We start from the raw sequence: 9502 nt of genomic DNA, 5'->3' as shown, positions 1-9502 counted from the left end.
TTTTCATTTAATTAATTGGTAGCATTTGATTTCAGTAATCAGGCCGGCAGCAGCTCCACTCTTTAAAACACTTATTATGTTCAGCCTTTTAAAAAATCTGCTGCAGCAATAATCTTGTCAAAGGAAAGAGACGGCAGTGTGTTTTTAAAATCTGGTTACAGCCGTAATCTCGTCAACGGAAAGTTGTGTTTGTCCAAAAACAAAAAAGAAATAGATATTTTTCGGAAATATATAAATAAAACAAAACAAATCTCCTGGACTGAACTTTAATAATCCCAGTTGATTCAGTCCAGTCAGGCCTGTGTGGAAGTCTTTGGCTCAGATGGACGTCGTGTTGTTTCTGTCCATAAATCACAAATCAACTTCAACCTTCAGACTTCAGGTTTCATAAACAGAACCAGGAAGGACGCTGTGTCTCCACGCTGTTGACACTTTACAGATCTTTGTTGGAGTGAGACTTCAACACCTCACCTCATCCTGACACAACCTTCAGTCTAACGGACCCTGCTGGGCGCTGAATGACGCTGTTATTGTTATCTGTTGTGCTGATTTCACCGCGGGAGGGAGTTAGCATGTCCCGGCTTCACACCGGACTACGAGCTGTCACAATCTGCCGGCACGGACTCCACGTATAAATAAACTCTTGGTGTTGATGTGAAACGACGGCGGCATTGTTCAGAGACGCGTGTGTCTGCCTGTGGCTTCGTGTGCGCCGGCCACGACCTCAAAGAACATTTAGCCCTCACTGCCGTTTTACAGAATATGGTTTAGCAGTAACCAGGAAGTGAGAGGAGTGGACATGTGACCAGCAGGACACACACAGCGTGTTACGTTTTCCCTGACGGAGTGGAAAAACCAGGGCAGGGAAAATGAAAGTGATGCTCCATCATCTGCTCCAGTAGAGCCACTCAGTGGTCGTTACCTGAAGCCCGGCTGCTGTTGCACCTCCTCACTGTGAGTGTTAGCATCCAGATTTTAGAATAACATATAAACTGAGCGTCGCAGCGTTAAAAAGACAGACAATAACTGTGGCGAGGATGATGGAGGTTCAGGTTTCTCTGTGACAGTGTGTTCAGGGAAACGCCTCGTGTAATGTTGTAATGTAGTCGACTGGTTCACCTGTTACATAATTATTCTCTTTAATAGACGTGACTGTGACACACAGCTGGTGGAGGAAATTAAGGTACTTTACTTAAACTCCTAGTCAAATGTGAACGCAGCCATGATAAAGATATTTTTGGATTTATTGTGACTTAAGAAGCCGGAGGAAATCATGATCTACAAACATCCATAAATGCACAGAAACCTTTGGAAAAGAGACATTTATACCTGCAGAACTGGCCTGAGAATCATCACGTTTAAGGGGCTAAATAAACCTGAAACCTTGTCAGTGCAGAGAGTGCGTTAGCATTAGCACAACCGCTAACACAAGCTAAAAGAAAAAACATTCTGACGTGTGAAAACCAAGTTAGGAGAGAAACTTTAAGAAGTTACTAAAACACTGGTATAAAACTTCACTATACTCTGCACCATCTTGGGAAAAATTAACACTGGATTTTATAAATTCGTTGGCAGCATTTTTATAGATCCACAAAAAAAGATTACTATTAAAATTTTATTGGAGTTTTCAAAACCAAAGAAAAAGGCACCAACGAAAATCACAAATTTAAAGGAAAACTTTAAAAGACTGGCATGGTAAAGAGAGTGACTTAATTAAGCTCACGCGGAACCTCCGAACACCGAGACCAAAGCACTAACGCGCCCAAAGCAACCAAGCTAAAACATGTTGCATAACTGCTGCTTGTGATTATATTTTTCCAGCCCAGTTGAGCCACAATGTAATTAGCTTAGTGGGTAGCTCCGGATGACAAGGAAACAAGAGAAAATCCCAGTCGTCCCATCAAGCCCTCGTACTGTGAGCTGAAAACACAAACAACAAAATGACAAAATCGAGCAGGACATGGAAGTTATAACAAGCTCCTCCAGTGTACAAAGGTCTCTGTCCAGGTTGTAGTGTCGATTATAGATTCAAGGTCTAGCTTCTATTTATTAATACTGTCGAAAGTATTCAAAAGCCTCAGTCCACAGAGAAAATGGCAACCGAGACCTGTCTTCAGAGAAGAAACTGAGCCTTTAAAACCAGCCGTCAGCGGACTTCTTAACGTTGTTGATGTCACAACAAAGCAGTCACCAAGCCCCGCCCAACCTGGACCCACCATCCAAACCTTGCAGGATTTGGTTTCTCTGAGTGTTTTACCTGAAATTCTGCTTATTTTATTGGATCACTCAGAAAAACAGTCAGCCAATCAGAAGAGGAGGCTCAGAGCCTCCTCTTCTTCTGATTGGCTCACTGACCTTTGTTACTAAATGCAGAGAGGAAGCCTCGAGTAGAGATGGATGTGTGGAATAACACACTGAGATTATATCTTTCTTGATCGATATCAAAACTTCAAAAATAAAACACAGGGAAAGTTATTTGATGGAGGCTAATATTAAATATAAAATTAAAGTTACATGTCAATCTGATTTTTATACTTCCACTAAGGGGTAAAAATAAATGTAATGTTGAGCAGCAAAATGGAGCTTTTGGGGAATATGGATATTTACTGTCGTCCTGTAATCTAAATATTGGCCCCATTCGCTTTCTCATTTTATTTAGAAGGCATTTACTCATACTAAATACCCCGTTTGACATTGTACTTTTTAATTTAAATGTGTGAATGTAATGCTAAAATACTGAAACAAGCACTGCAGTTACAGTAATCACAGCTGGCGTAATGCATGTGTGTAAATAATAAACCTCTGTGCTGGAATTCTAGGAGCTAAATTTAGAGTAAGCTGCTTCTTTGAAGACGTTTGAATGCAAATCATTGGAGGAAAAAAACAAAAAAAACAGGCACATATGTGTATCAGTAGGAAAAAACAACAGTATCCAATTCAGAAGATGCAGTTTTTTATATATATACTATACAGAAAATGACCTTCACATCTCTCCAAAGCACGAATTCAGCTCATGCAGAGAGAATGTGCACAGTACAACAAGCACATTAGCACGCAATATGTCTCCCTGTTTGAGAAAACATGCGCTTGGCGGCGCGGCCCTGCTGCTGGAATCTACTGTAACCTACCCTGTTTCCTTACAGACTCACAAAGAATTTTAAATCTTTAACCTTGTGGCCTTTTAGCTCGACTCGAGCGGAGCCACTTCGCGCCGTGGCGTCCTCCTCTGCCTTCATGTCAGGTGATTCAGTAGACTGAGGATGTTGTGACGGTGTCTGTGTGTCTGTCGTGCGTAGGGCCACGTTCTTTGTAAACACAATATTTCTTAACACGCAATAACAATAATAGAATACCGCATACTCCACACTGTCCCCCGTGGAGTTGAAAATCTAATAGACTTTGTAAGCACCTTGCCTGCATTAAATTTAAATATTTAATTAAGGTAAAAAAGTTTTCTTTCCTCTAGTTCTTCCAGGCTTTAAGATTGGAGGTCGGTTCACGGACCAGTGAGCGTTGTCGTCTGAAAATCTCTGCTCTCAAAAAACAACAACGCATTGTGTGATGTCATCATTCTCTTTGTGTTGTCTCCGCTCAAACACATTTCTCCGCTGCTCAACAGCTTGTCTTTTAACCAGCGATCCAGCATTTTCACTTTCCCCGGCAGCTCTTCATCTCTTCTTCTTCTATTTTAATCCTGCTGTCTGCTTCTTCTCATCTTTCTTTTATCCTTGTCATTCTTTAAGTCTCCGTGAGGCAGCTCTGCTCTTCTGACACAACCAGGTGAATTTACACTGTGGCCTTTTCTCTTACCAGGCCAGTCTGCTGTAGTAATACCCTGTGTGTGTTGTGTGGTGTGTGTGGGTGTTGTGTGTGTGTGGGTGTGTGTGTGTGTGTGTGTGATGTGTGTGTTTTCAAGGATCCCGTAGCTCGCATTCCACGGTTGTTATTACATATCATTTTTATTATTATGTAAACAATAATTTACAATATTATATTATTATAATATAATAATATATTTAAAATTATTATATTATATTTAAATAATTAAAAATGACATAAAATCTTGCATATATCATTACACTATAATCACATTATTTTATATACTATTTTATATTCTCATAGTTTTGTTAGATAGAAGAAATATCACTTGTTACACTTGAGAGATATCGAATTGATATAAAAATATATATTTTTTATATTTCATTATAATTGTTTATATTATCCACAGGCTTATTATTATTAATTATCACTTTGTTTTACCTCTGTCCCGGTTACACAACACACACACACACACACACACACACACACGGAGTTTGGTTTTTAACAGCCTGTTTCGATGCAGACCTTTTGTATTAGTCTGTGTTCTGGGTCTCATATGTTTTCTAGATACGCATCAGTTAATCTTACACCTCTTATCTTTATCTCTTTGATTCCCACTTGTTTCAGTTGCTTTGCATTTTCGTAGTTTCCCTCCTTCTTCCTCTCTTTCCTGGTGTTTCACCCTCCTGTTGATTTCTTAATTTCTCTCAGTTTCGTCTCTTCATCCCTTCCTCGTTTTGGTCTTTGGGACTGCTTTATTAATTCTCTCTCTCTCTCTCTCTCTCTCTCTCTCTCCTCCATCCACTCTACAGGGATAGATGGTTCCAGACTGGAGCCAGAAAGCGAAAGAATTCAAATCGTACCAACTCTTATTTCCCAGAGTGTCTTGTGAACGAGTATTTAACGGGACTTGAATTCTTAGAGTTTGTTCTTTGCCGACCAAAGGGTGTGTGAATTGGCGATGACCTCGAGCTCTCCCTGTCTGTTGATCTGGCAGAGAGATTATGAAGCCATTTCATATTTCAATTTCACTCATCAAATCCTCTGCGGTCTCAGTTGATGAAGCTCCTCCTGTCTCACACACACCACACAACACACAAAACAACAGTCCTATCCCTTATTTACCTACAGTCAATCACATACGAACACTACCACACACACGCAGTTAACCAGTATCCACACCAATCACAGAGGCGCATGTTCTCCGCTGCAGATGTGATGCTACTGCACTGACACAGCTGCCTGTGCTTGTGGAATTTTTGTGTCGATGCACGGGCGAGTTCGTGCGTATCATTGGTTTCTTTCCATGCATGGATGCCAGTTGGTGATCCGTGTTTCAGTGTTTCCCACAGAGTAGACTCAGTAATGTACCTCTCGGTAGACATGGAGGACATGGGGCTGATCCCCAGAGAGCAGACTTGAAGCCGATTGCTCCGAAGCAACGGTTTGCAAAACGCTGTTAGAAGTCGTTTTAATGTAATATATAAGATGGTGAATAAATGGGTATCGGTTTAAAGTTCATGTAAATGTAAACACACGGCTGGATACGGTTTATGGTCCTTGAACTATGGGTTTTTTGTATGGTTTAATCCTCTGGGTTAGGAGGAAATACAAAAGATTCCAGCCTTATGATGTTTATCCTCAAACACATAAAGACATTGATCGGCTTTGCCCTTAAAAAGCGATAGGAGGCAAAAGCCCAACGCTAATGGTTATGCACCATTCAAAGCAGACCTTCAACTAACCACGAACAACAAAACGTTAGCCAAGCGAGTTAGCAGCCTTTTGCTTTCGCAGAATCAAAGCCAAATAGAACGCCTCCCTTCTCTCTCTCTTAAAAAGGACCCCTGAATTGGCCGAAGTCTTCCCGTCGGCTCGAGCAGCCGAAGCACAAACAGAGTGTCGTAGAGGTTAGTAGCCCATAGCGGTCAAGTTACGTCGTGGGCGGGTCTTATAGATATTATGAGAAAATAACTAAATCATCCCCACGAAAAAACAATCTAACATTTCACCTACCTCAGCTTTTATATAATGTGATAACTTACACAGACAAATTGAGAAAGAGCACACATATTAAATTAAATCCCCTTCCACTATATCTGGCAACCCACAAATCCCATCTACTAATATTACTGTTTGATTGTGAGTATTTTTTTTTTTTTTCCCTATACTCCCTACTTATACCCTACGATTCCATCAAGTTGAATAAAAAAAAAACAAAACAAACACCATATTAAATGTATGGAACCGTTAGTATATATTCATTGAATTATAGATGGTCTGAATTTTTTGATTGTTTTATTTTTATTAAGAATCCTGCTGACGGAGTAAAACACCGCCTTTCGAAAGTAAAACCCACGCCAATAGCCAACAGCGTGTGTGAGATATCACACGTTTTTACCAGCCGGTTAGGTTTTTATATCATTTAAGCCCGATTCTGTTCCGGGTGGGATCAAAGAATCACCTTAACCGTGCGGCCATAAGTACTCAGGGACTATTATAGTGTGTCTTTATGCTGTATTCATTAAAGCTGAAGTGGAAGTAAGTTCTTGGAGCAGTTTCCATAACTCAAAGCCAGGACGTCTGCTCCTCCGTCTAGACTCTTTGAGTCGACGGGAGGATTCGGTCCAATCAGGGGCTTTTTCAGAGAGAGAGAGGAGCGTTCCATTGGTTGTTCTGCAAAAAGCCAAAAAGCTGCTAACTGCTGCTAACGTTTGTTTCTGGTGTAGTTGTGAAGGTCTGCTGAATGCTAGCAAAGCTTAGCGTTGGGCCTTTTCTGCCTCCTCTCGCTTTAAAGAACTATTTAAGTAAATAAAGATGGAATCTTTGTTTTCCCTAACCCAGAGGATTAACCACAACAAGTCAAGGCACCTCATCACAGTTTCATAATGAACTTAAAAACGTTACACGTCTTAATATAACATTAAATGATCCTCTAACAGCGTTTGCACCGATTGCTCGGAGCACAAATCGGCTCAGCTGTCCTCGCCCCTCAGCTACTGATCTTACCTCTGTGGAAAACACTGAAACAACGATCCACCACTGGCATATGCATGGAAAAAAAACCAAAACAAACCACCCTCCCCAAAATCCACCAACACAAGGCAGGTCTTGTCAGTGCCAGAGCATCACATCTGCAGCGGATCAATGGCAGCTGTTGGAACCTACTCGATGCATTTAACAGAAGAAACTATTGGTTCAGTCCCTGCAGACGCAACGATTATTCACCAACGTGTTGATGGTCTTGCTTCACTGACTTTTCCAAATGTCTGATATGATAAATAAATTAAATCCCCGGGCTGGGTGGTGGTGTCCCCGCAACTACACACCGAGCGACGACACACAACACCCTCACTTGTGCTGGATGTGTGGGTGGGGTTCGAAAGAAAGTCGGTATGTGGAGGTGGTTTTAATGCCCCTACCTTTTAGTCCCACCTCTTCTAGCCAAACAAGAGAATCATTATTTATTTGCGGGTTCATTGTTGTTCCGACCATGATTTATTTATTTTACTAGATTTGCACACCTCTCACGTGTTTCCAAGGAATCATTTTCCCAACATTATCTTTAGAGATAAAGTAACTCACCTGTCTGAGACCTGTTGTGTGAGGGTCGAATAGTGGTGGTGTTCATGTTTGACAGACTGACGGGCCTCACTGCTGAGGGCTTAAAGTTTCACAGCCCTTATGGCCCCTAACCCACCTTCTCAACACACACACACACCACATTCATGCACACACAGATTAAACATTGTTCTGGGCTTTAGAAATAATGGCTACTGATAATAGTGAGGGAGGGGAGGAGATGTGAGAAAATTTCAAAATTACAGTTTGGAGACAGAGCGGGGATGAAATAAATGAAATCGAAGACCAGATTTAACAATTACAGCAGCCGTCCCACTGTTTCCATTGTTGGCTGCCTGTCATATTTATACATTGGACGTTATTTTACTACAAATCCCTCACCCCACAGCAGAACTGTATTCATCTCTTGAAGGAGAAACAATACAACAGAGGATAAAAAGGAAAATAATATCAGTGTAAGAACATATTTATATTATTTATATATCCATAAGTTTTGAATTCACTGACTGTGTAAAATCCCTCTCCTCCTCATCAGTTGCTTCAGTGACAGGTTTGAACTTCGTCGAACCTTTCATCAGCTTCAGTTAAACTCAAGTGTTCAAATTATTCCCCTAAAACCAGGACTCCAAACCTTTTCCAACCAATGTTGTGCGTAACAATATGAAGGCCAAAGTAATGCTCTTTTTATGTGAATGATAATGAAATTGGACCCATTTCGGGTCTTGAACTGAAGCAGAGGAAGCTCAGTCTTTGTATTTCTGAAATCTAAATCTTAAAATGAGTTTTTAAAGATTTTTAAAGATCATCAATATGTAAAAAACATTATTATTATTATTATTATATATATTCATCAAAATTGTGACTGTTTGCCCTCCGTGGCCCCAACCCAACTCATGTTCCAGCCGGTTTGGCAGTTTATTTTTTTAACGTCTCTACCAAATCGACCTTGTAACCACAGATATTTGTTCCAGTCATATCCTCCATGGAAAACCCCCCCCCCACCACACACAGCACACACCACACACCCAAACACACACACACACAACACACAACCACACTACCTCCTGCCCATGACCCTGATTCCATGACCTGTCCCTAATCCCAGCTCTGTTTCTGTTACAGATCAAGGGTTTATCGTCTGTTAGCTCATTTAACAGCTGAAAAAATACTTTTTGTTTTCTTGGTCAAGCTGTAACTAGAACCTTCTGTGTTCACAAGTAGGAACCACAAAAACACATCGGATCTGGTTTACGTGGCGGAGCACACGACCGATAATATATATATATACATGTATATCATGAAGTCACAACAACCATTAACATAAACATATCATGTCTCTCTCATCAGCCTCCGCTTAATGTAAACTCTCGAGAGTGTTTGAGTTTGCCTCGAGCTGAAAACAACACAATCACCCGATCATTTAAAGTGCTTCAGTTGCGAGGCCGGGCGCTGTCGCCGCTCTGGTGACGGATGTCTGAGGTTGCGCTGTGCCTCAGCATCTGTCTTCCCAGCGAAAACCGCGTGTGTCACTGTTATGAATATCAATATCGAGAAGCTGAAAAAGCAGCGTGCACGCTCAGCAACTATTCAAACGAAAAAGGCAATAGCTCTGCGTGGACATGACGAAAAACACCACCATCAATAATTGAAAAACAAAAGAAAGCCGACCGAATTCTGACCGTCGGTCTGCCTCGCTCGCTCTTTCATCTTGCATTGCGTTCAGAAAGTCTTCAAGACCCCTTCACTCACAGTCTCACGTCCTCTTGGATACGATGCACTGAGCTTTCCACACCTGGCGTTTGGGTTTTTTCTTCAGGATGCTCTTCAGGCTCCAGTCGGTGGGTGGGTTGGATGGTCGCCACAGGTTGTATGATGTACGTCAGCGGCCTGGAACAGTGTTTTTCTCCCGTAAAACAACGGAGGCCACAGGTCGTCTGTGCAGCAGTTTATTGTGACCCGTAGTTACGTTTTGTGCTTAGGCGACACCTAGGTGGCGTAGTAACTATGACAAGGAGCAAGGGGAAAGATCGGTGAGAGACCAGATCCACAGTCAGGAGGAGGAGGAGTGGAGATGAATGTGAAACAGGAGACGTGAGTTCGA

Source organism: Seriola dumerili, unplaced genomic scaffold, assembly GCF_002260705.1.
Source record: "Seriola dumerili isolate Sdu_G_001 unplaced genomic scaffold, Sdu_1.0 BDQW01002074.1, whole genome shotgun sequence".
Classification (NCBI taxonomy): Eukaryota; Metazoa; Chordata; class Actinopteri; order Carangiformes; family Carangidae; genus Seriola; species Seriola dumerili.
The sequence above is the reverse complement of the archived record's forward strand: the minus strand, read 5'-3'. Positions refer to the sequence as shown.